The sequence below is a fragment of the Equus quagga genome, chromosome 16 (assembly GCF_021613505.1).
Source record: "Equus quagga isolate Etosha38 chromosome 16, UCLA_HA_Equagga_1.0, whole genome shotgun sequence".
Classification (NCBI taxonomy): Eukaryota; Metazoa; Chordata; class Mammalia; order Perissodactyla; family Equidae; genus Equus; species Equus quagga.
Genome location: NC_060282.1, coordinates 15,830,654 through 15,858,123, shown reverse-complemented (window position 1 = coordinate 15,858,123; position 27,470 = coordinate 15,830,654). Strand labels below are relative to the sequence as shown.

The 27,470-nt window shown below is 41.2% G+C and overlaps 1 long non-coding RNA gene across 1 annotated transcript in view; it reads left to right on the top strand.

Moving 5' to 3' along the window:
* LOC124228190 (uncharacterized) overlaps window positions 1–16,677 on the top strand; it is an 84,686-nt gene extending 68,009 nt beyond the window's left edge. The window contains exon 3 of the long non-coding RNA XR_006885657.1: window positions 16,438–16,677. This is a non-coding gene — a long non-coding RNA (uncharacterized LOC124228190). The remainder of the gene's footprint in view (window positions 1–16,437) is intronic.
* Window positions 16,678–27,470: the final 10,793 nt, after the last annotated feature.

Here is a 27,470-nt window from a genome sequence, read left to right as displayed (position 1 = left end):
GGCTGTAAGGCCTAATAGCACATTCCTGTTGCAATTTTTCTGATAAATGAGTAGGCCCACAGCATGGCTAGTTGCTAGGCTCAGGGGCTTACAATTGCTTTAGGCCTCTGGCTTGCAAAGTTGTTGCCAACTCTCTCAGGATTGCAGCTGGGTGGGACCAGTCCCAGGCACAGGAACACCCAATTGTTTCAGGCTTTAGAAGGTGGATCTGATCTCCTATGTGGCTGTTTGAGAAGCATTGACAGTAGTTATTAATCTTAACTCTTCAAATAAGAAAGCAAAAAGTCACTAAGATCTCACAGGTTGAAGATAAAGGATAAAGAATTTCTAAAATGAGAGTATCAGGACAATCCAATAAATTGTGTAATTGGGTTTATTTGCAAAACAACCTCATCGAATAAACCAAACTGCTCTCTCACATCTCTGTTTCTACCCCCCTGCTTTGTCATGTTCAAGTTCAAATCCCTTCTATAGAGGTGGTGGTGGCTTCTCCCTTCTTTACCCTGGTTTTGTAACTCTCCTTGGGATATGGCAGCTTTGAACTGTTGGGCCATCTGTGGGTACAAAAGTTGTGTTCCTTTCCACTCACGAATTCCTGTTATTGTTCCTTAATATCCTTCATTTCAGTTCTGATATGCTCCATCCTAGGATTCATGAAGCCAGGACTGAGTCATTTCGGTAATTTGTTTCTGAGAGTGCTTACCAAAGTGAGTCACCAGGCATTATTCTTCTCATTTCTCCTGCGGAGAGACTGTGTGCTCTCTTGCAAGGATGTGGGGAAAGCTAGCTTACTTTTCTGAGAAGGCACACAAACTGATTTCTCTAACTCTTGTAGAGCGTTTGTGGTAGAGGGTGAGGGGTATGGGCAAAGTCTCTTAGAGCGTAGTCATGGGATCTCTTCTTAAGGCCCATCTCTATATTTTCTAAACGTTCAGATTTCTAGGGGGTGAAGAGGCTGTGGCTGTAAGAATATTACCTTTCAAGCATATTGTGATGATCTGTTACATTGATAGCCACCATAGACCCATACTCTTTTTTATTCATATCCCTGACTAGTCTCCTCCCCTTGAATGGAAGCTAGCCTGGTGATTCCCTTTAACCAACAGAATGCAACGAAATTACACCATGTAAGTTCCAGGCCTAAGTCTTACAAAGGCCTGGAAGCTCCTGCTTTTGCTTTCTTTGGAGCCCTGAGCTACCATGTAAGAAATCTGATTGCCCTACTGGAGAGATCATGGGGAGAAGCCACAGGGAGAGGCTACACAAAAAAGAAGAAGGCTTGAGACTACATGGAGAGGGTGGGAGAGAGCTGAGTCCAGCCCTGAGCTGATCCACTGACAGAATGCAATCACTCCAATGCCTGGATGCCCACTAGCTAGATGAGTATACGAACCACTCAGCTGAGCCCCATATAAACATTCAATATGCTACTATGTGCACAGGGGTAACAGACTGGAAACACACGTGCTATAACCTGAATCCATATGATCTGGACTCCCCTACAGACTGCCCTTGAATGAGCTTTCTACCTTTCTTCTCTTGGCTGAGTTCTTTCCTCTCTTACCCTCCAGGGAAGCATTTTTAGCTGTACCTTGAAGTCCAGACACAAGACAGAAGGCCCAGAGAGTCTAGAGTTCCTCTTTATACTTAGCATTCCCCTTCTGAGTCCTAGTTTCCTACTTGAGCATTTTACCCTATGGTTTCAATATTTACCATACTAAAGACAATAAAGTAACATCAATGCTCATTCAAGTCTAAGGGGTGGTGTGAGATTACATTTTTGTTTCACCCTCCCCAGAAAGTGTCCTTTCTTCTCCAGATCAGGCAGTCATTCCTAAGGATGACAGCACATGAGATCTTCACATAGCCCCAGTCAGTTTCAGACCTGGGCTTGCTGGCATAGTCATTAATTCAGTTTGCTAAGGAGTCCGCTTCTTCTACTTCTGGGCATAACCTAGGACTGCACCCTTTTGTGGTCAAGTGGGACCATGACTTGGGATGGAAGTGATGCCTGTTACTTCTGGCTGGAGCTTTTAAATGAAGTTGTAAGACCATCCAGAGCTCTCTTGCCCTTTGCTAGAGTTGTCATTGGTGGCCACTCCCTCAGCCAAGGTCCTAGAGTGAGGTGATATGGAGAAGAGATTTCTTGCTGGCCCTCAGTAGACATGCAATGTGAGCAAGTGTATCGTTTTAAACCACTGATATTTTGTGGTTATTTGTAATTGGCACATAACTTAATCTATCCTGATTGATCCATTTGCTGAAATAAGAGGAAATTCCTGCTACATATCTCCTACTTGTTCTCTTTCTCTCACATTTTTGTCTTTGTGCTTGAAGCCTTCCTTAATGGAAAACATGCAGGCTATCTTTCTGGTATCCATTGCCTAAATTAGTTCTGAAATACAAAACAAAGGCCAAAATTCTTAAGCTAACATTTGAGGGTTTTCTCGAGTTTATCCCTGTTCTTCTTTTCTATGTGTCTCTTACTGTTGATGTTTAGATACTCTAAACTTCAGTCAAGTTGGGCTATTCCTTGTTTGATGTACACCTCCTGCATTTCTTTTCTTCTGTACATAGTGCAGTGATTCAGAGCAGGCACTTAAGAGTCAGAGAAATTGAACTTAAATTCTGGCTCCAGTTCTCACTAACTGTGTGATGACTGGGAAGTCATTTAATGTTTCAGAGATGATTTATTCTTCTGTGAACAGGAGATATAGGATCTTCCTTGCAGTAGTAGGGTGAGGATTAATGAGAAAATGTCTGAAAAGTGTTTAGTACAGCACCTGGCTCATAGTAGGCCCTCAACACCTGGAAGTTTAGCTATGCTTTTATGCATCCTTTCCAGGTGGAATCTCCTGTCAGGGGTCCTAAGTCAGTCCTTCAAGCATAGTCTAAATGCTTTGTCAGACCACCTGTGTGTTTCTATTTCCAGCCCACAGTTCCTTCTTCATCTGTAGCAACTATATGTCATTTCTTATTTTCTGAAATCCCAAAGTAATAATTGGTACCTCTTTTAGATCACAAATTATGATCTGACATATACCTTAATGTTTTGCCTATGTGTCTTTTATCACGTATTCAATTTTAAGCTTCTTGAGGGTAGAAGCCATGTTTCAATTTTCTGTGTCCCACAACATCCAATAATGGGTTTGAAAAACACTCCAAGTAGGAACTCAATAAAGATCTTTTGAATGAGTAATGAATGGAAATTTACCACGTTTTCCCTGGGTGACACCACAGCCATATCTCCATTCTCTAATTCCTTAGTTGCTGCTAAATATTTCATTTCTCACAAGAGGGACAAGGAAAAGGAGGAAAACTTTGGAGCGCTTACTGAGCTAGATACATTACAAACATTATCTAATTGAATTTTCATATTAGCCGTTTGAGGCGGGTGTTTGTTAAGGTACACATCCAGGGCCACACAGGTGGAAATTGGCAGAGCTGAGTGTGTTGACTTCTAGAAGCCATGTTGTTTCCATTAGATGATATTTGTTTTTGAATGAGGACTTGTAACAATTTTTACAATTTTTTCTCAAGCCTTCAGGCCAACTCCTTCTGTTCTGACTCTGTTAAATGAGATGGAGACATTTTTAAATATGTAGTTCTTAAATACATTGTGATTTCTTCTTTCAGACCCTGATAAACTTTAGAGATTGAGACAAAGACACTCAGAACGAACGCTCACGGCAGATCAGTTTCAAATAAGGATGTAGCAGTCTAGAAATGACCTTGGGAATCAATTGGAAAACAAGTTTTTATTTACACAAACTCATCCCCGGAACCCCACGAAGAAACCCCACACGGTGACCATAGTCTAAGGAAGATAATTTCTTCTGAAGTTCATGAACGCAAGGAGAAGGTAAAGAACTCAGCTAAATTTGAGGAGGCGTAGAACAATGTCATTGTATTTCTATGGAGACAAGGAGAAAGGGCTTCTCCACAGGCATTGCCTCCCAGATCAATACATTACTACAAATAGCTGCAATTGGAATTTGCCGAACAAATGGGGTGAGGAAAGGCTGTGGGAGGTTGTGAGAGAAGGAGCGTTGGGAAGCAGCAGTGTTAGCTCATTATCCCCAGCCAGGAAGTGCTGTTCATTGATTTTAGTATCTGGCCACCTTTTGGGCTTGTCTCAGCCAAAATTAGCTCTACCCAGGATGCTAATTGGAGAGGAATGCATTATTACCTTTGGATCAAATCCAACTTGAACCTCCCAGATAAGGCCCTATGATTCTCAGGTCAGGATTTGGTTCCAAATCATCCCTAAGCCTTACAAACTGCCTTTGCCACTCCTATTTTGTCTCTCACACCTGCCTCATCTCATGGGTGGGCTCTTGTCAATCCAGGTTTTATGTCAGTTCTTGTACAAACTGGCAAACTTTCCTAACCATTGGAATTTCTGAACCATACATGAATATACATACAAACTCCCAGGTAGAATTAATCTCTGATTCTTATTTCTCATAACCTTATGGGAACTTTTATGTAGGATTTCTCTTTTTAATTTAACCTCTTTGGTTAGTTGCTTATGTGTTATCTCCCTCATCTAGTTCCTTGACTAATCCTGTAAGGTCACACTGTGTAGATAGATAGATAGATACACACACGTGTCTGCACATATGTGATATATGTGTGTACATATACATACATATATGCAAACATATCTATGATGCACATATATCAATATTGAAATATTCAGTAATTCAATAATAATTCAACATTTGTTGAATTAATTGAATTTATGGAAACAACTCATCTAGTCTAATTATAATGAATTCTTTTTAAAGTATGCTTTTTTTGGTGAGGAAGATTGGCCCTGAGCTAACATCTGTTGCTAATCTTCCTCTTTTTTCTCCCCAAAGCCCCAGTACATAGTTGTATATCATAGTTGTAGGTCATTCTAGTTCTTCTATGTGGGATGCTGCCACAGCATGGCTTGATGAGCAATGTGTAGGTCACAATCCAGCATCCAAACCAGTAAAGCAGAGTGTGTGAACTTAACCACTCAGCCTTGGGGCTGGCCCCTTATAATGAATTCTTATATAGCACTTACTATGCCAGAAACTCTTCTAAGAACTTTTCGTACATTAACTCTTTTAACCCTCATACCATCCTTATAAGGTTAATGCTATTATTTTTATCCCCATTCTCTAGAAGAAGAAGGGAAGGCATAGAGAAGTTAAGTAAATTGTCCAAGGTCATGCTAATCCAACCCAGGAAGTGTGTCTCCAGAGTACATGCTCTTCATCTCTATGCTATGTTGCTTCTCCATATTACACCAATGGAAGGGAAGAGCAGTTAAACACACGTGGGCAAAACATTTCTTTAAAACTTTGTAATGCTACCGGTGGTAAGAACTCACATCTATACAAATACACATTTTATTTGTTCGTTCATTCATTTACTCCTTCCTTCCTTGATTCATTTATTCATTTGTTTGTCATTCAGTGAATATTTGTAGAGTGTTTACCAATGCATTTGTATCTGCTGAGTACTTGGGATAGGTGTGTTGTGTGTGTGTGTGTTAGAGGAAGCAGATATCTTTTCTATGTCCATGAGTCATGATCTTATTGTTTATTTAGGGGAATTCCAAATCCTGTTTTGAGCCTATCCCAAATTCTTTCATCCTTGGGAATTTTAGGAAAAGGAGAAGCAGAGGCAAGAGGGGAGGAGGAAATCATGAATGACTGGTCTTAGAAAATCCACTTACATAGTCGCATGTTGCATTGAGGGTGGCAATCAGTTTTCCATGCCAACTTCCCCTTTTAGTTTGATCTGCTCATACTCAACCCCTGGAATTGCTTTCCCTATGTGCCTCATAACCCATCACCAGCAATTGCTGATTGGACCAGAGAAAGACATACCCAAGGTCAATCACTGTACCAGTGAATGAAGAAACACAGAGGTGTCAGTATAGTAAAGATGCTTATCTGGAAGTCATGCAGAGTTGAGCCTTGGGTATTGGATTGGGTCCTGCTCAGAGAAGATAGCTGAGAGAGAACGGAGCTGATGCCATTGAGAAGCAGAGTTTAGAAAGACTACCTGGCTTCTCAGAGACAGAAAGAGTCGCTGAAGTTTCCAACTTCCTAGCTCCAGGCCTGGGAGATCTGTGTTTGTTTAAGTCTTAGGTTTTCTGCGAGGTTCCCTGTTACGTCTTCCCAAGAAAGACTCCAGGTGCTCTCGGAATAGCTTCAGTGGATTTCCTTTCCCTGTCACCAAACGACCCTTGACTTGAACAGGCAGTGAGTCCTCTCTCCTTCAGTGAGGAAACTTTTGGAAAATAAGACTCTAGCCCAAGAATTATGAGGCTGGTTCCATTTTGTCATTGGCTCTCAGCGTCATCAGGCCTCCACTTCTCTATTATAAAAACATAGATCGCCCCACAATCTTTGCTCTCTTTTTACTCCCGAACACTGTGTAGCGATATTTGACAATGCCTGAAGAATGGAAATAATGTTGGGAAGGGCAAATCCTTTGAGGCTGAGCTAAAGTGACTGTGGTTTCAGCTTTGGGGCAGGACATGCCAATTTTGCTCACTGGTTACTCGAATGCTGCTGTGGTTTGGACTCATCTCAATTCTGCTCAAGACTAAGGTATTGAGTGGTTCTCAGAATCAATGTAAACAACCAGGTAAATCAATATAAACAATTCAAATAGGTTTTACTTGAAGGTTAAATAGAAGCCCTAGAAATATCATACAGTCACCTCTTCTTTGTGGGTGCATTTTAGGAATTTCTCCACTCTTTTAAGTAGCTGCTGATGCACAGAAAAATAGAAAAGTTATAGGGGCTGTCAATCTGCCATGCTGCCCTTAATTTTCTCATCTCTAAAGTGAGGGAATAGGTAATGAATTAGATGATCTGTAAGGGTCCTTCCAGCATTACGGTTGACTATGAGTGGACTCAGAGTCATCATAGCAAAGTCAGCGGTTTAAGTATCCACAAAGATGTTCTGTAACAGATCGTTCTGCATATGTTTACATGATGCCTGCCCAAGGGGGCGAGTAAATGATAGTGCATAAGTGGGTGTGATGGGGAAGTTCAGTTTGTGTTCTTAAAGAAAAAATTCACTTTGTCATTCCTTGGATGGATTTTCCAGCAAAATGAAATTTCCACTGTAAGTGCAGCCAAATGTGGGACATTTTGGGAGAGAGTAAGATTAAAGCTTGCAGTGGGCTGGGAGGGAAGTAGGATTTTAATTAAACGTAGCAATGAGTCTAAAGTTCTTAGCTTAGTGCTTTTCATGTAGAAGGTGCTTGGTACAGGCAAGTTCTTTTCTTCCTTCTTCCCCTTCTCTTCTTCCATCTTTAGTTTTCCAAGACTCTTAGCTTCTTAATATCCATAAAACCACATGCTGGATTGTTTAACCTGCCTCCCTAGGAAACTAGTTGAATTAAACTCATTCTTAGTGCCAAGAAAGGACAGTGAAGGGGATAAGGAGAATTTTGGGGTGGAATGATCCAACCACTCTCAGAAGCAGGATTCATTAGGAGTAAATGCTTACTGACTGACCATGGAAATGGAACACACACAAAGAAATTTTGAGGACAAGATGAAACACTGGGCAAGTAAAAAGGAAGTGAAAACCAGTTCAAGCTAGGATGGAGTAACGATATTTCTCTTTTAATTAATGGCTGTTCTTACAGGAGAATCAACCTCAATGTGTTGTAGTCCAATAGATATTATAATAATAAATGTTCTAGGGCAAGATAATTAAGAAGCACTTCACAAGATCTATGTCTTAGTATATCATTTAGAAAATACATAAAGAAAAATTTTGCTTTTCAGAGAATAATCTTTGTTTGAAGGGGGAGAGTGCCTGGAGTAGGGCCCAGTTTTGGAGCCAACAGGAGAAGATATAATGAGGATACTGAGGGACGAAGAGAGAAAGTTTACATGGCTCTTACCAGTTTCCTGTCCTGGCAGCAATTAGCTTGATATCCTGCTGCCATCCATCTTTTGAAACAAAATTAAGTAGGAAACTGCCCTCCGTGGCCTTGGGGACTCAACTTGTCAAGACCTCATGGTCATGGACTTGATTTTGACATTTGCAAATAGCTGAGGTCCTACTAGTGGTGATCTATGGAGATCTATGGATGAGAACTCACAAAAACATACATCAAACAAAAGGTACAGAGCTCTTCTATTCAAAGAACTTTACCCTCTTCAGAGTTCCACCCTGTGAATCCTATTTAATGCTTAAAATAAACTGGCAAGGCAGGAATTAATTTCACCATTTTTAGATGAGGAAACTGAGGCTCAGAATTTAAGTGATTTTCCCAAGTGATCTGGCAAAGTAGGAACTTAAAATGCACACAGCTAAATTCAGTTTTCTTTCCCACAACACCTGCCTCTCTTTATTAGAACTTCTCCAAGGGCTCTAAGGCGTACGCTTGCTGTGAAAGTCATTATATTAAAACTTAGTTTGTCCTGCACCCAGCTGCTGTTCTCATTTTCTGCTCCCAGGCTAGCAGTCAGTTTTGCAAAGGCCTATTTCAGTAGTTTTCTAGCTTTAGGATGAAAAGAATCACTGAACATAAAATGCAAATTACTGGATCCCATTTCCAGAAATTCTCAGACAGTGGGTCTGGGGAAGGGCCAGGGAATCTGCATTTATTAAGCACCCTAAGTGATTCTGTTTCCACTGGTGGAGCACCCTTTGGAGACACAGTTCAAATTAATTTTCTACTTAATACTGCAACAACAAATGGAGATCTAGACAACTTGCTTTTCACTTGTTTTTGTTGCTGAATTTAGGATGCTTTACCGTCTCTCAGTCCTCCCAACAGCTTCTGGAGTTATGACTCTGCCCCTGAATTTTGCAATATTTTCACAACTAGATGTGATCAGAAGTTTTCTTATCCTCATTTTCCCTGGAAAATCCCATCATATGTGGTTCAGATTTCACACAGTGTGGTGACATGCATCTATGAAATCTTTTATCAATAATTTTTCCAGCTGGAGCAGGTTTGAATGTGGTGTAATAAGAAGTGTACAAAATTTAGTTACAAGACGTGATTTTCAGTCACTGTCCTGCCACCTTAGTTGTGCGATTCTCATGATTAACCTTACTTTTCTGAGCCTTGGTTTCCTCACCTGTGTCATGAGGATAATGACATCCATCATAGGACTGTTAAGGAAATTAAATAAGAAAAAGTATGCTGGTTCCTTAAACTCCAAACATTATAGAAATGCCTGTTGATTTCATTGGTATTGGCTCTAAACCAGAGTATTACCACTGGCTTTTTCCAGAAAGGTAGTGTGGCTGAAACAAACTGGGTTGCAGAGACTGGTTTTGTCCAGTGAACTGGTCAACAGGCCTCCAGCCCCAGCTCAGGTTTCTATGTGCATGAGCCCCACGAGTGGAAGGTTTTAGGACAGATAAGACAAGAGAATCCTGAGAGACCAGCATGGCATCCATTCCCTATGCCTGCTGTGTGGACTATGCCCGATCCTTAGGTAGAGAGCACGCAGTGTGTTCCAGCTGAAGAGAATGCATGCTCCAGAGTTTCAGAGGAGGGCATTCCCATTCCTGCATTGAGGTTAGGGTGGATGCATTAACACAGTGAAGACTAAGGAGAGCACAGGACCGTTGGTTAACTCAGGGGGCTGCAGCTTTGGGAGCAACAGAAGGCCCTAGGGAGAAAAGCAATATTTAGTTCTGATAACGTGGTACCAGCAGCAGCAGCAGCGGAGTTGCCTCCCTCCAAAGACTTGTGAGCAGAGAATATCATTGAAGGGGCTGAGGCTGAAGACCTATCAGCCCTGTTGAGTCAGCACTGGGGGTTCTGAGAAATAGCTGGGAGATTTGGGAAGGGACACAAAGTGCCCAGCTGCTGGAGTTGTGGAGATGGAGTTTCTCCATGTTCCGTTCTAGATTGGATTTCCTCCTCACTCTAAATTCTTGTTCAGGTAGATCTCTTCCTATATGCCGATGAGGCTCCAAAATACGTAACTCTAGCTGAGGCCTGTCATCCAAGCTCCCGACGGGTATACACTCTGCCTGCTCTACCGGCTCCCTTTGATGCATTTGGACACCTCAAACTCAACACGTCCCAAAAAGCGCTGCCAGTCAACGGGACAACCAGATGCTACTCTTGTACTCCTTAGGTCAGTTCATGGTTCCATGACCATCCATCTCTACCAGTCAGCTCCCTTCTCTTGCTGTCACTATTTTTATTCAATCATCTTTAAGCGCTCCCAATTTTACCCTTAAATGTTCGTGATTCAGGCTTTACTTCTCCATCCCACAGCCATCACTGTGGTTAAAGCTACCATCCCTTTTAACTGAACTGCTCATTAGTGCTATTTGGCTTCCACACATCCTCTTCTCCTTCCCTCATTCTATCTTGAATAGCTGCCAGAAAGATCTTCTAAAAAGGCAAATCTTATTGTGTCATTGCCTGGCTGAGGTCCCTTCAATGCTCCTGTATCGTTCTTAAGGTGAAGAACGTGACTGGGGTAGCCATGCAGGAGGGCACCCTGCCAACACCGGTGCTTTCTCCTGCTCCGTCTGCTCCAAGCTTCAGGGTCTTTCTTTAGTTCCAAGGAGGTGCCCAGCTCATTCCAAATTCAGGGGCTTTTCATCTGTGTTTTTGTTCATGCCATAGACTCTTCTCCCTGCTCTTCATCTACTCAACGCCTCGGTGTACATGCCAATCAGAGAATGCTGAGGAGCACTAAAAACAAAACAAAAAGCCCTTCTCTAGGCTATATTTCCTTAGCACCTTATGTATCCCCATCATGCTACATACCACATTTGTCTATGTCTTTCTCTAAAGCGTGACCTCTTTTGGGGAAGGACTGTGTCTATTTCACTCATGTTTATGTCACCCATGCCTAGCATGGGTGACATAATACCTAGCAGATACTCAATAAATACTCATTCCGTGATTGAAAAAATGTGAAATCCTGAGACAATTTCTTTCCAAGTGTATCCTCGAACTCTCATTTTCAGCAGGATTCTACCCAGTGACTTGTCGAATCTCCATGTTAATGGGCCAGACTGACACATGTGCCTCGCATCTCGGATTGTTAACAAAACAGCCACATTTCTTCCTTGCCTCTAAAAGTAATTACTGGTTGCTAAATATTCAAGCATGCATTGACAAACCAGCTCATTACATTATGTTAAGGAATACATTACTATTTCTAATTGCTTCTAGTAGTTAATTACTTCTAATTATTAGTCTGAGTAATAAATTACTGCCTCTTCTTATGTTGTGGGCACAGTTGGCGCATTCAAAAATGCAATTTTCACAGTTGTTTACATCAGAACATGTTTACTGAATTATAGAGCCATAATAACTCTGAATAACTGGTAGCAGAAAATAATAAACATTTGATAAATTCAATCAAAATATGTCATTTCTTTGCCGGCTTATTTAAGAGATCAAGCATTAAAATGAAACAAACATGCTTGACTTTTCCAGTCTCTTCAGGGAGCAACAATATGTTAAAATTGGGATTTTTGTTTTGCTTTGGATGAATAAGGACTAAATTAGAATTTCTTTTGTTATTTAAAACAAGAAGGAAAATAATCAGGCATCTAATAGTGTTAAAAATTAGGTTACACAACCAGCATACAACTCATGGGAAGAAATAAATTATACCTTCTTAAAAGGAAATTGTAAGAAATAGTAAAAACTTCAGAGCTATTTTGTTGAGTTATAACATATCCAAAATGCACAAATAGTAAGTGTCGAACTTTAAGACTTCCAAACCCCTGGCTTGAATCTGTCACTTCACTTACCAGTTTGTCAGGTCAATGACAGAAGTAGGTAATATATGGCAAGCTGTGGACTGACTGTTATTATACCTCGTACTGTTTGCTGCAACCACATATCGTCACTAGTTTTTTTCCCCGTAGGGCTGTGTCACCATCCCATGTGTGTCACATTGACTCTTAAGATGACTCTAAGACCTTTGTCTCCTGGGGACACCCCTGTGTGATTCCTTCCCTTAAGTGTAGGTAGGACCTATGGCGTGCTTCTAACCAACCACATATGAAATGATGGGATATGCATGACTGTATGGATGTGATTAATTAAATAAGATTGTAGGGCCCGTCTTGCTGGAGTCTCTGTCTCCCTTGCTAGCTTTGAAGAAGCAAGCTGCCATGTTGGAAAACCCCATGTGGTGAGGAGCTATGAGCAGCCTCTAGGAGACAACAGACAACAGACAGCAAGAAATTGAAGTTCTCGGTTCTACAACTACAAGGAACTGAACTGAGCCAACAGCTCCTATGAACTTGGAAAGAGATCCTTCCTGGCTGAGCCTCACATGAGATAGTAGCCCCGGCTGATATCTCAATCGCATCCTTGAGAGACCCTAAACAGATCCCCTAGCAAAGCTGTGCCTGCACTACTGGCCTGCATAAGTTGTGAGATAGTGAACGTGTGTTGTTTGAAGCTGCTAAATTTGTGGTGATATTGAAATCTAGAAGTGCCCACATTCTCTCTTCCCACTGATACTGATAATTAGAGAGTCCTAAAAGACAGATCTTCATACCAAGATTATTAAAAGCTGCCAACGCTATAGGTCTCAAATGTCCATCTCTGGTCTAGTCTATAGTCCAGTAAATAGAGCCCAGAACTTGGGACAAAAGAAGGCTTATTAGGTTGAATCATATGAAATTGCCATTTCAGTGACTGGCTTGTGGAATGTCAGAAATTCCACAAATTTAGGCTCATCTTGATTCTTTCAGTAATAGCAATTCAGCTTTGAGTAAGTCACTTCATTTCATTGTTCCTTCTTTCTTCATCTATCAGATCACAAATAATAATAACTAAGATGTGTTAACATTTTTCCTACTGTATCTTACTCTGCCTTCATAATTGCCTACAATAGGTATTAATTGCCCCATTTTTTCAGATGAGGAAATTGAGGCTTGGAGAGGCAACATAATCTGTATAAAGCCACACAGTAGTACAGGCAGGATTCAGTTCTATCTAAGCTGATTTTAGAGCTCACTCTTTTGGCTTCATTATGCCATAATTCTTCCCTTACAACAACACTATAATGAGATCAAACAGAGTAAGGCTTTATAGCCAGACAGATGTGAGTTTGAATTCCAGTTTCAATCCTGTGTGTACTTGGAAAAGTTACTTTACCTCTCTGGGCCTCAGTTTACTTGTCTAACACACGTGGATAATAGTAGCTACCTCATAGGTTTCTTTTGATAATCAATTGAGATTACCCTGCAAGCAAAGACCATAGTAAACATTCAAAAAATGCTTGCTGTTTTTTTACCAATATTGTGAGGTCCAAAATGAGTTTAAATAAATGAAAGCTTTTTCTCTTTTTTGTGGGGAAGATTGGCCCTGCATTAACATCTATGCCAATCTTCCTCTCTTTTGTATATGGGATGCCGCTACACCACAGCTCGATGAGTGGAGCATATGTCTGCGCCCGGGATCCGAACCTGTGAACCTCCGGGCCGCTGACGTGGAGCATGCAAATTTAACCACTACACCACTGGGCTGGCCGCTGAAAGCATTTTTGATTTAGAAAGCTTGGTATAGTTGTTAACATTTATTGTAAGTGTGCAGTCCTTAACTATTTAGAAAGTAAAGAGCTACTTCTTATAAAATTAGTTTGAATCATCATAAGGACCAATTAATCAAGTAGTAGATCCAAGAGAATTGGCCAAAGAAAGAAAATGAGTAGAGCATTCAACTGTTACCAGAGCAGATGAACATTTTGTAAGCAAAAATACACAACGTTTTGATCTGGTTAAGCCCCAGACCAGAATAAGCATCCTGGAACTTTCTAATGATCATGACCACCAGAGACCACCCTTTCTTTCTCTCTCTCAGTTTATAGTTAGTTGTGTAGGCAAGGCTTATCAGACAATTTGGAGGGAGAAGGGTTACAAGCAGGGGAGTGACATCATCTGACTTGAGTTTTAAAATAACTCTTTCTTGGGTTGAGAAAAGACTGCAGGCAGACAAAGTTGGAAATAGGGTGGCAGAAGATTATCATAATCATCTAAGAAAGTCATGGGCTAATGTGGGGTCGGAGAGGGGGTGAGAATTGTTTGAATTCACTTTAAAGGTAGGGCAGTAGGATTTGCTAACGGATTACATAGGGAGGAGGAAGGAAGATAAAGAGGGAGGGAGGAAGGGGAGAGAGAGAAAGAAACAGACAGACAGATGGATACAAAAAGAGGGAGAGGTATCTTAGATTTTGGTCTGAGCCACTGGAAGAGTGAAGTTCCTATTTACTGAAATGGGGAAAACTGCTGGAAGGCAGAGTCGAAGAGGAAGATACGGTGTGAATGTTAAGTTTTAGATGCCTATTAATGCTCATGTAGAGATCTTAAACAGGCAGTGGAAAAGGTGCGTATGGATCTCAGAGGAGGGTCTACGTTGGAGGTGAACATTTGGAGGTTGTCATGTATAGATAGATGGCATTTAAAGTCAGGAGACTTGATAAGATCTCCGAGGGACTGGAGAGATGGGAGATGTGATGCTGGCTGGGAGCAGGGCAGGAGAGGTGGAAGTGGTGGGAAGAGGTTGAATCGTAACCAGAGTTACTGCCGGGCGGATAAAGCTGTCAGGGCATGACTGAGGTTTTTTTGACTTGAGGAGTGGGAGGAGGGAGCTGACAGTTCCTGAGATGGGGATGACTGGAGGAGGAGCAGGTGTAGGCGAGTTAATCAGGAATTTGATTTTCGACTCATTAGGATGGGGGTGGCAGCTATAGTAGAAGATAGAGCAGGATAGTTGTGGGGCAGCAAAGCTGAACGGTAGGGAGCTGGATAAAGTGGTCCATAAAATAGGGTTCATTCTCCTTTTAGTTTGGAGGGAAATTCAAGTTTCCTTTTTGTCAAAGCCTACGTGTGCCACCACATGGCAAGGGGCAGAGGATATCATTTTCCTCTTACCTGGGGGAGCCCACCAGCAGGTCTACAATCTTCCAAGTTGAGACTCAAGCAAGTGAAGCTCAAAGAAAGACTGGAGGGCCCTTTCCTGCTTGATTTCAGGCCTACCTTCCCAGTTCCACTTTCTTTCCCTCCGAAGACTGACGCTGGGAATCCCTACCTACACCCAACCCAATTTTGGGGTGACTCTGCTACTTTCGTAAGGGATGCAGGGCATCATGGATGAAACCAGGGGGCAGAAACTGTGGTCCTTGGGCCAAATCGGACTCAGTGCTTACTTTTATAAATCAAGTTTTCTTGGAACACAGTCATATCCATTCATTTCTGGCTGCTTTCATGCTCTAACAGCAGAGTGGAGTGCTTGCAACAGAGAGCATATGGCCTGCAAAGCCTAAAATATTTACTATCTAGCGCTTTACAGAAAAAGTTTGCCAACCTCTTACCTAACTAGTACGTTTGAATTCAAGCTGTTTGCCCTAAAATTTTTCCATGAGATGTATACATCCACATACAGAAGCAAAATGGTTATTTGATTTTGTACTCAAACTCCAAACTCAAGGGCAACAGAAGAGATAAGTCACCCAAGTTAGGATTCACTGAGCTCAAGGTATTTTTGAGTGGAGAAAAGTTTAAGCATGCCTATCTGGGAAGGAGAAATATTTGTGCTGGTGCCTCTTTTCAAAACCCAGGGCCAGTCTTAATGTTTACCCCGGTATTCCTGCAAAAGTCCCCGTCCTCCACAGAGTTTGTTGACATTATCAAACTTACTCCTTGGAAATATCTGTTAGAGATATGGTGTGTTTGTGCTGGGTTACTCCTTATTGGAAGTATTCTGAAATCTTACAAAGTAAAGAGTTGAAAATGTCTTCATCAGTTACAGAATAATATATTGGCCTCAGTATGCGTGTGTACATGTGCTGGTACATCTGTAAGTGTGTGTGTGTGTGTGTAGGTGTGTGGCAGAGTATGGAGGAAAACGAAATATGGGGAACAGTTGGGTAAAGGCAAAACCCAACTGGCTCAACTATTTTGAGATTTGGAGACATCTAATACATCCAAACTTTGGAAAACACTCTATGACAATTTGTTGTAACGTAAAAAAAAGAGAAAAGTCACAGTGGAGTTTCATGTTCAAAATATAAAACTACTGTCATTATCATAGATGACTTCAGCGTTGGTGAACCTTTCAGCTAATCTGGCCTGTGGGTCTTGAGTCCTCTGCAGTTGTGCATATGCACAGACATACCCTGGTCCTTGTCATCACTTGGAACTACTTGACATGTACATTATGAATAGTAATCAGTCCAAGCTGTGCAAATATGGGAGTTGCTTCCTTAGGGCCAGTGAGCTCCCTGGCTTGGGGGATGTTGAAACAGAGGATGGGCAGGTCTTCATCAAAGATTCTACAGATGTCACTCTACCATTGTTTAGCAGATAGTTGGTGCTAAAAAAAATTCACTGAATGATAAAAACGAAGGGAGTTAGATTAGATAACTTTTAAAGTCTGTTTAAGCCTCTCCTCTGATCCTGACCCAGTGAAATTTTTTACAGCGTTTTAAATTTGACCAAGACCACAGAGACGTTCACCAACTCCATTTCCTTTTCTGGGCACACAGGAGGCATTTCTCAGCCTCCCCTGCAACCTGAGAGATCTTTCTTGTTCTCTCTGCTTCCATGGCTACGAGAAGGCCAGTGCTGAAGATCTTGGTGTCACAAGATGGAAGGAGCCTGGATCCCTGAGTTACTCCTTGGAGGGGAGCAGCCAAGCAGAGTTGCCCACTTGGTCTGGACTGTGATGTGAGTAGAAAACGAAACTTCCGTTTTGTTGATACCACTCAGATTGGGAGTTGTTTGTTGTGGCAATTGCTGTTGGTTTTCTTTGTTGATGCATTTGTATTACACGGCTAAATTAGATAAAAATAACTAAATTTGGGAAAAGGAACACGTTGAGTTGAAAAATTACTTTCTATAGAGCAATAAAAATGAATGAAATACAGTCACATGCATCAAGACAGAAACATAATGTTGGGCAAAAACATATTTACATAATATAAATCACACATGAATACATTCCATATGATACCATTTATATAAAGCTCCTATACAAACAAAGCTAAACAATGAGTTGTTTAGTAATACAAACATGTGGTAAAGTTGAAAAAGCAAAATGCACGATAACATTAAGCTAGGGGAAGGTAGGCGGGCATGCTAGTAGGGAGAGGAACATAAGAGTTAAAAATTCTTGGCATGTTCTATTTCTTAAACCTGGTTGGAAGAACATTGGTGTTTATTTAATTATTCCTTGTAATCTAAATATTTATTACATGTATTATTTTGTATATATGAAAAGCATTATGGTGGAGTCATATCATTTGCACAGCTAACATCAATTCATTCATACACGTATACTGGATAATCAATTATACATAATTACATGCCATAATATTCAATTACGATTGGCACAAATATACTTGATTGTGTGTTGCATGTTACTGCATACATTGCAAATTTAGACACATTGCTGTAGAAGACTGTGTATAAAAAACCTGGAACCTGGGTAATTTAATGGATTTTAAAGATAATTTTGACCAAATGCATGTGTTTTCTTAATTGCTCGCATGGGAACCTAAACCTTTGAGGAGATGCCATTTTGTTGTATGACACGGATCACACTAGGGAAGTGTTTCCCAAACTGGGGTCCCCGGATCCCTATAGGTTCATAAGCTAGTTTTGGAATTCTGAAAACTTAGGAGTAATTCTTTATTTGCTTGCAGTAAGTTCACCTAAGTCAATAGGTCACTGTGTTTGTTTTAGCCTGGAATGAAACAACTCGGGCTGGTTACAGTGCTTACATATTTCATGCTGATTAGAAGTACTGGCTAGCAATTTATCTGTCTTTGATTAATTAAACATGGGAAAAACCAATTTGTTACTAGTCTCAGCTTGGAGGACAAAATTTATCAAAGCACAAGGCCCATGGGAATAAATTAATAAAATGAATCCCTGCTGGTGAAAAGGTTTATAATCAGTGTCCTATATTAATTCAAGTTCATTTTGTGTTCATTCATTTATTAACTCATTCATTTATTCAACCAATATTTGCTGAGTGCCAACTCTATGCCTGACAGTTCTAAGCACAGGGGATCCAATGGTGAACAAATCTAACATCTTTGCAGTTAGTGGACTGTTTGTGCTCCCCTACCAATTCATACGATGAAGCGCTAATCCCCAGGGTGGCTGTATTTGGAGAAGGAATCTCTAAGGAAGTAATTAAGGTTAAATGAGGTCATAACAGTGCAGCCCTGATCTCATAGGATTAGCATCCTTCTAAGAAAAGACCCCAGGGCTCTCTCTCCCCATGCACAGATGGAGGAGAGGCCATGTGAGGGCAGAGCAAGAAGAAGGCGCCTGCAAGCCAGGAAGAGAGCTCTCACCAGAAACTAGATTGGCTAGAATCCTCATCTTAGACGTATAGTCTCCAGAATTTGAGAAAATAAACTTCTGTTGTTTAAGTCACCCAGTCTGTGGTATTTTGTTATGGCAGCCCGAGCTGACTAAGACGCCTGTCCTTGTAGAAAGAATAGGATCATGGGGGGGTCTTAGCATAAGTAGTCAGTATTGTTGATGATGGGAAGGGAACCAACATGCACGTTGGGAGGCGTATAATGTAATGGTTCAAAACACTGCTCATGAGGTCCGACAGGTCTAGGTCTCGGTCCCTTCTTGGTCATTTAATAACTTGAGAACTTTGGGCAAAAGGGACTTAACATCTTGAAGGCTCAATTTTCCCTTCTGTAAAATGGGATAGCAGTGTCTACCTCATAGGGTTATTGCAAAGAGTAGATGGGCTGGTAAAACACTTGACACAGCCCCTGCACGTCAAAAAGCCTTGATGTGTGAGCCGTCTCACATCAGCTCACGTATCTCATTTAATCCTCACAACAAACCCGTCAGGTGAGTGTTGGCTATTTTCTTCATTTTGGAAACATAAAAACTGGGATCAGAGGGGTTGGACAACTTTCCTTAGGTGATATAGGTCCTCAAGAGAGGAGCTGCTGGAACTTGGACCCAGGGCTGCCCAGCTGCCAAGCCTAAGTTAACCGTCTTCACTGCCTTGTGCTCCCCTGTGAATCCAAAATGAGACAGCTCAAGGGCGGGGCACTTATCTTTTATGCTGAAAGATCTGATATAGTCCTCTCCTTCCAGATCTATGATTCTCAGCTGTGCATGGGTAGGGGTGATGAAGTTGCCCTAGGGAAGTATTTCACAGCCTATGGAAGATGGTGATAGCCAAAGTTTGAAAAGGAATATACTTTCTTTGACTTGATTTTATGAAGAAAACGTAATATCTTAGTATTGGCTTTATCAACTTCATAATTTAATTTGAAATATCAAATTAGGAAGGAAAAGAGAGGTTTCTGATTATGCAAAGAGGGCATGGTTTAAAAAATAGATTAAGACTGTTCTCTGGGGTCTCCTCAAGGCCAGGTCCATGTCTTGGCTTCTTTGCAGCTGCTAGGCCTAGCCTGGGGGCCTTCTAGGAAGCTTCTGTGAAACTGCAGGGGGTCTTAAGAAAATTATGGCTTTAGCATAGCTGACAGAACATGCGTGTTAATAAAGATATTTGCTGGACTAGCATGTGTGTGGCACTGGGTAGGAGCAGCTGCCTCTAATATTCTAATTAGTCTGCTCCCAGGTGAGCAGTAGAGAACTATATTTTTGCTAATTATCATAACGAATTAGTTGAATTCTCAGTAAAAAGTCTTCAAGGCAAAAATCATTGGTTTCCACTGTTCACAAGGAGTTATTGAATTGTATTACATGTGATGGTTATTCCATGACTCACAGCAAAGAGACCAGGAAACTTCCTGGCAACATGACTCCCCTCGAAACGCTAGTTCCATAAAGGGAACTGAGGATAATAGGCAGGAAGTGAGTGGGTATGCAGGGCATGAGGCCTCTGCTTTGGGTGGAAAGAGAATGGCAGGAGCAGGATTCCTTCAGCTATGGAGACTCCAGGAGCGCAGGGCACCTGGGATCTGTTGCCTCGTAGGCGGGTGCAGAAGGTGCAGACGTCCCAGCAGCTCACAAGGGCAGTGCAGGCATTGCTTGCGAAGGTGCAGTGATGCCTCTGAGCACACAGACCCAGGACTAGAAATTTAATCTCACAGGACTAGGACATGTCAATGTGTCCAAAGTCACAGCAGCTAGTTTGGCTCAGGAAAGAGAACCCAGACCCTGGATTCCAGCTCAGTGCTTCTTTTTCTTTGTCATCAGTTCTTCAGCTTCCAGGAAACTCTGTGTCAGAACCCCTAGAAAAATACCTATGTCTCAATTCTCATTCTATCATTCTACGTGAGTTGGTAGCCAGGCAGGAAAACAGGACCATGCCAGGTGGGCAGTTGAGGGATCTAGTCAAAGGGATGTTTAGAGAAAGGAAAATGGGAAAGTGAGGCAACTCAGAGGTTAACAATTGTAGGAAATCGGCTTTACCCCTGGGGCTGAGACTCAGCGAGGAAAGAGTACGGGCAAAACCCAGGAGCTGGTGCCCTCTGGCAGGAACTGTAATCTTGGTGGAGGGACCAACGAGTGAACACTGGAGCCAAGGGGACGGGGGTGTTGCCTGGAGGATGCTGGACTACAGAGGAATTATGGCCATGTGGAGTCACCTCTCAAAGTGGAGAAGAGAAGTATTCTGACTTCTCTACTCTATCCTCCAGATTTCTTCCCAATGCTTTCTGTTGGACAAAACTACTGAGAAACTAGTGGGCAAGAGAGGCTAGAAGTGTAGTTTGCAGGGATCAGAGCAGAGCAAGGAAAGGGCAAGAAATGGAGCTGAGAAAATAGGCAAATGAGCCTCCGACAACCCACTTGTCCTTATCCTGAGGGTTCTTTAAAGAGTTAACTTTCAGATAGAGGGGTGGGTGGAACATCTGTGAAAATTAGAAGGATAACCCTAGAATCATTGAGTCATATAGTCATGGGTTGGGATAATAATAACAGTAATGACATGTGTATGGTGTGCCATGGAGCAGAATGGCACATTAGAATGAGCACAATTCTGGTTAGGCTCTTTCACTTACTAGGAGTATGACTATGGGAAACTAAGTCAACTATTGTGTTTTCTGGCTTACTTATCTGCAAAATGCAGGCAATAAAACCTTCCTTGCAGAGCTTCTGCAATTTATCAACAGTAACATTAATACAGAGCACTCTTAACTATGTTTGGCATATGCAGATATTCAGTAAATAGCCCTCAGGCTTCAACAGGACCAGCCTCCTATAACCCTTAGAGGAAGTGAAGGTCCTTTTACATAAATCCTTGTATATATTTATACAAGCACTTTTTCCATCAATTTATACTCGTATCGGCAATGTTTGATGAGTGGCTATTTTCATACATTTACATTAATTGTGGGTACTATCATTTTAAAATACCTTTATGTTGACTGCTTTTTGGGGGGTTGTATTTGTGGCCATTGACTTGGGTGAGCTGAGATAAGCATAGAGGCAAAAAGAGGGTTAGCTTGACCATCGGTAAAAATTGAAGGAAAGGATAAAGACAGTATCTGGAGTGGGATATAGGCCGCTCATCTATTCATTCATTATTTTAATATTTTGACGTCTCTCCCATGTGTGGAGCACTTGTCTCAATATGACCTTCTTGAGAAGATAACAATAATAGCTTTCTTTTCTCTAGTGTTTATTATGTGCCAGGCGCTGTCCTAAGTGGTTTAAACTCAACTCTCACAATAACCCAGTGACATAGTTTCTATTATGACCCTCATTTCACAGACAAGGAAATGCTATCCAGAGGGGTGAAATACCTTGCCCAGTGTCACACAGCTAGCAAGTGATCAAGCCAGGATTCAAACTCAGGCAGTGTGGCCAAGAACCTGTGCCTTTTCTTCTGTACTACATTCCTCTCCAGGTGTTTATTTTAGGAATATTCCATGTCCCATTTTCCACACACTCTATGTCTCATATCCCCTAATGCCATCGTGCAGGTGTAAAGTTGTAAAAATAATTATAAAGTTGTAGAAATAATTTGAGCAATAGTGATAACTCCCAACTTAAATGAACTCTGCAAATTACCCACAAGAAAAAAATCCCGCCTCATCTGATGTGTGTGTGTCTTTATGAAGTCTAGGTTCAGTGGGGAGGAAGGGGGAGGTTCTTATTCCCTGTTGAGTTACAACCTTGTTCTTGGGATTTTTGTTAATCTGTCAGCTATTGGAATTTTTAATTGGGGTTCACAGTGTCATCATCATTGTTGTCACGGCTGAGCTCATGCGTCCCTGTATTCAGCATCATTTCTCCAGTTTTCCCGTCACTCCAGTAGTGTACAACAGTGTCAGTGTTCATCACTTCTATGTCAGCTTCTTCTAGTTTATTTACATGTTTGGCATGATCCTATTCTCACTATTGATACAAGCTTCAAAGTCTTCATCTGCAGCTTCATTTTCAAGCATTCCTATAGTCTGAAGCCTATGCTTAGAATTTGTCAATGTTGATGTGTCAACATTATTCTGAGCATTAGCTCCTGCAGAAGTAACAACCTCAACTCTTTTAGCATGTCTCGGATTCCTAGGTTTCTGTTCACTGCAGTATGCATACAGCTAAAGGAAAACAAAAGGTGGAGGGGAATTTATGCTTGTCCTCCATGGAATGTAAAATTACTTCACCAGCAAGCCTGTATCACAGATTGTAACATCAAGGGGAAAACCACATGCCAAAAACTTTATTTTCCCCAAGATGTTTAGGAGAGGGATTTGTGGAGTAGTGTCCAGGAATAATAAAAGTCTGCAATCTTTTCCAGTCCAAGTTGCCTGCAATGAACTCAAGCCATGGGTACAAAATGGGTATTGAATCAGTCGGAAGGTATTTATCTGCTCCCCTACGCTCTCCTATTTGCACAATAATGACAGAGAAGTTGCATACGTTGGTTAAACATCTTGGAAGTTGGTTCTTTGCAATCACCATCTACTAAATCTCTCCTGTAGAACTGGCAGGTCTAAAAACAGTCACCCTGGACTCAATATCAAAACCTGGCTGGGGTTCACTCATCAGCCATCGCTAAGATTTTTCTGGGAACCTTGCACCGGTATAGAGCTGTTACATCTGCATTTGCTAATTTGTTAAAAATTAAGATTTTCATTAGATATAATCTTAGAAAATTTATACATGTGATTCTCAGCTGCTTCATGATCAACAGAAGCTTTTTCACCACAGTTTTTCAAATATTTTACACGATGACACTTGCTAAGTTTCTGCACCCAACTTTCTGAATATTCATACTCACCTTCAATGTTTACTTCTTCATAGAATAGCCTCACTCAGTTCATGATTAGCAAGCAAGTCAGGGACATACATTCACTTTATTGTTTTCAAGTCTAATAAATCCAAAATCAAGTTCGTCATATTTTCCTCAATGCAATGTTTCACTCATTTTTCTTTATTTCTTGGTTGTCATAGTCACTATAAAATATGAACAAATTGTCTTTCAGTTTCACTAAATTGTATATGGTGGTGTTTCCTACATTATATTCTATGGCAAGTCACCTCATAGACACACCATGATTCCTGCAATGACTCCCCTTTCTTTGCTATTGATAAAAATAATACTTCTCTCTCTTCTTGTGTATTATTGATTGGGCTATGTTTACCTTTTTGGGGGGATATTTTCCAAATGCAATTAAAAGCCATAAAAACTCCAAAATGCAACAAAAATATCAACTAGAAGCAGAGACGCACATGCATGGGACAAAACTGGTGTAAGTGTCAGTTCAGGTCTTGTTTTGGCACCAAACTTGTAAACAATAATATCAATAACACTTTTAGTTTTCAAAGCTTTTTGGATTCTGGAATTGTGGATGTGGGATTATGAACCATATCTTCATTTGACAAGTGTGCAAATTGAGGGTTGGCAGGCTTATTCGGCTGGTATATTTATAAGAATTGCTTGCCCCAGTTCTGTCTTGAAGTCAGACAGAATTTTGATATACACTTAGACACTTCATTAAGTGGTGTGACTTGGGCAAGTTGCTCATGCTTTGTGTATCTATTTCTTCTATGGTAAATGGGAATACTAATCCCCACCTTGAGAATTACCAACAGGATTGAATCACATAACATATTTCACTGATTAATCTGATTATTAACAGATGTAATGCTTTCTTTGTCCAGCATTATTCCACCACATGCAGGAATCAGTGAGAACTCTCTACCTTGACTAGAATGATGAAGTCAGGTGAGTAGCTGAATGGACTTTTAAAAGTTTATAGCCAAGGTTCTCAGTTGTAGGAGCCAGGCTTTTGGAGAGAATTGTGGTTTTCTGCTAGGCTAAAACTCTGGCTTTGAGTATCAAAAGTCAAAGAACCCCAAGCACTCAGGAAGCATAGATTTTATAAGATAGATAACAGCATGTTATAAATGAAAGATGGTATAAGAATAGCTTTTCTCCCCTGCTGCAATAAATATCCCAAAGGAATATTCCAAAGGAAAGCAAGAGAGTTGGACAATGGACATTCCTGAAGGGACTATGAGTCCCATCCCTGGGATGAACCTGTTTCTATTGGGATAGAAGGAGGAAATGGAATCTTGGGTAAGTTTCAGAGGGCCTGAGAACAGATGGGACTTATGTGTGAATCATCATGATATATGCAGGAGATCTACAACACTCTTGAGAATTTTATACCATCAGAAACACTGTCAGCTTGTACTGAAAGAGAGTATTAAATGAAAGAAGGCTGTCAGCTTTCAGCATTCTGCTGGCAGAAAACAAGCTGACAAAACTACTCAGCTGAAAGCAAGTGCTACCTTTTATGAAAATTCAAGGGTAAATCAAAGAATAAAGCCTCAAGCCTAAGAGGGTGGAACCTGAGGGAGGAGCCACAAGCTCAGAGGATTATTCACAGGCCTTGAAACCTAATGCAATTTTCCTAGCTGGATTTCAAAATTGCTTGACTCCTTTCTCCCTTCCGTTTTTTTTTTTTTCCCTTCCAGTTTTTTCCTTTTTAAACAGGAATACCTATAATTGTCATTTTATGTTTTTCCCAGTATTGCATTTTGGGAGCAGATAACTTATTTCTTGAGTTTCACAGGCCCACAAAAGGAGAGGAATTGTGTCCTGGGATGGATTATACCCAGAGCCTCATTCTTACCTAATTTAGATGATTTAGATATTGAGATTTGGGACCTTTGAGCTGATTTGATCTATATGAGGTTTTGAGCTTTGAGTTGATCCTGTAATGAGTTGAGGCTTTGGGGGACCTTGAGACGAAGTGAATGTATTTTGCTTGTGAAAAAGACATGAATCTTTTGGGCCAAAGGCAGACTATGGTAGATTGAATAATGGCTCCTCAAAGATGTTCACATCCCAATTCCCAGAACCATTGAATATGTTAACTTATATGGCAAAGGATATTGCAGATGTGATTAAATCAAGGACATTGAGATTGAGAGATTATCCTGGTAGGCCCAATATAACTACATGGGTCCTTAAAAGCAGAACCATATTCTGGCTGTGATCAGAAAAGGAGCTGTGATGGTGGAACAGGGTCAGAGAGATGCTCTGTGGCTGGCTTTGAAGATGGAGGAAGGGAGACACAAGATAAGGAGTGCAGGCAGCCTCTAGCAGATAGAAAAGTCGAGGAAATGGAATCTCCCTAGAGCCTTGAGATTGAAACACAGCCCTGCCTAACACTTGATTTTAACCGAGTGAAAACCATTTTGGACTTCTGACCTCCAGAACTGTAAGATAGTAAATTTGTGTTGTTTTAAGCTGCTAAAATTGTAGTATTTTGTTGTGGCAGCAATAGAAAGGAATGCAGAGCGTATCAAGGCATTTCTCATGTGGATCTTACCAGAAAACATGTAAAAGCCATGACTAAAGATACTTGGGGTAGGGAGAGATTACAACCAAAGACTTCACGGAATAAGTAGCATGTGAGCTGGGCACTACTCATAACTGGGGAGAGGACTTAGTATAATCAAAGAGACAGTGGCCTGAACGGCTATGCAAAGTGTAATGGGGGAATCAGTGGCCATTTGGGGTGTCATCCATTAAAAGGAGCAGACACTTTCTGCCTACTGCTTTGAGGCTCTTTTAGTTATCTTGCCTCTGGGACTAGAAACCTCAAAATATGTTGCAATCAGAGTTCCTAAATCACACTTCTCTTGGGAAGCTCAATGATTTTTGTGCACACAGCAGAGACGTGTATGAACTATGAATCCCTGAGATGGCATTCTTAGTTTTAGTTCATTTGTCAGCTTCCTCAGTGACCGTGGGCAAATCATCGACCATCTTCTGGGTTTCACTTTCCTCTACAAGGAGATGACAGTATCTTAGTCTCCTTCTCTTATTTGTTTATTTACTTTTTGGCCACTCTGGCACCTCTGCCATATTCCACTTCCCAGCTCTTCGGAGGGTGCGAGGATGAATTAGGGACTTTCTGTCAATGGCTTTGAACTTTTCTATAGAGTGATTCTCAAACTTATTCAGGAGATAGAGCATCTGGAAGGCATGACACCCCTTGAAGAACACCATGAAATACCGATATATTTAATTCTGGGACGAGCAATAGGAACAGTTTTACTTCCAGATGACATGACAATCAGTGTATGATTTAAAAACCACAACTTCGAGTGCACATGTCCATGAAAAAGAACAAGCTGTTGGTTTAAACATGGTTGGCTGTTTCTGAGTTGTTCTGGTAATATTTGTCTGCCACTTGTTCACTTATTTTTTCAACTGCCAGCTCTTTAGGTAGCAGATGTCCAAAGTTTAAGAAAAATATATCTGGGAAGAAAATTTGAAATTGGAAAAAAAATGTGATCTTAAACTAATTTTTTTTCCTGATAATTGGAAAAAATTACCATTATTTGGTTTCGTGGTAGAACGCTGCCATCCAGTCTTCAGAGAGCTGGTATTCAGTACGAGCATATTTGAGAACTCCCATTACTGTGAGTACACATTGAGATTCCTGAGGGGAAAGACCAGCATCTTATTTCTTCTTGTATTCCTGAACATATTTAAATTGTTACTCCCTCTTCACTATTTGATAATAATGGCTAATATTTACTGAACACTTACTGTTTCTCAGATGCTGTGCTAAGCCCTGAGTACATATTGGGAGACTGTCATTATTATCCCAGTCTTACAAATAAGATGGTAAATCTCACAAAGATTATCTGCTCAAGGTCACAGAGCTGATTAGCAGAAGAACCAAGATTCAAACCCAGGGCCTGATCCCAGAGCCTGATCCCAGAGCCTTGAACCACTGCTCTACTCCCTGATCCTAATTCTTACTTCCTCCTCCGTGAAGTCTTTCCCTGTGCCCACTCTCCATCCCAGGATGCTCTAACTTCTCCCATCCTTAGATGCTTATGGCACTCGCTCTGTGCCCGGGTCTATGTTTTGTTTCCTCAACCAGTTTGACACCTCCTCAAGGTTGATCCACTGGCAGCTCCGGGAGTACTGAGCACTGTGTGACTGTGTGGATCATGCTGTGAGCTGGAGAGCAGTGCAGCGTAGCAGACAGAGAACTAATCTTTGCTGTAGGGAGCCCCTCTTGCTCTTTGCC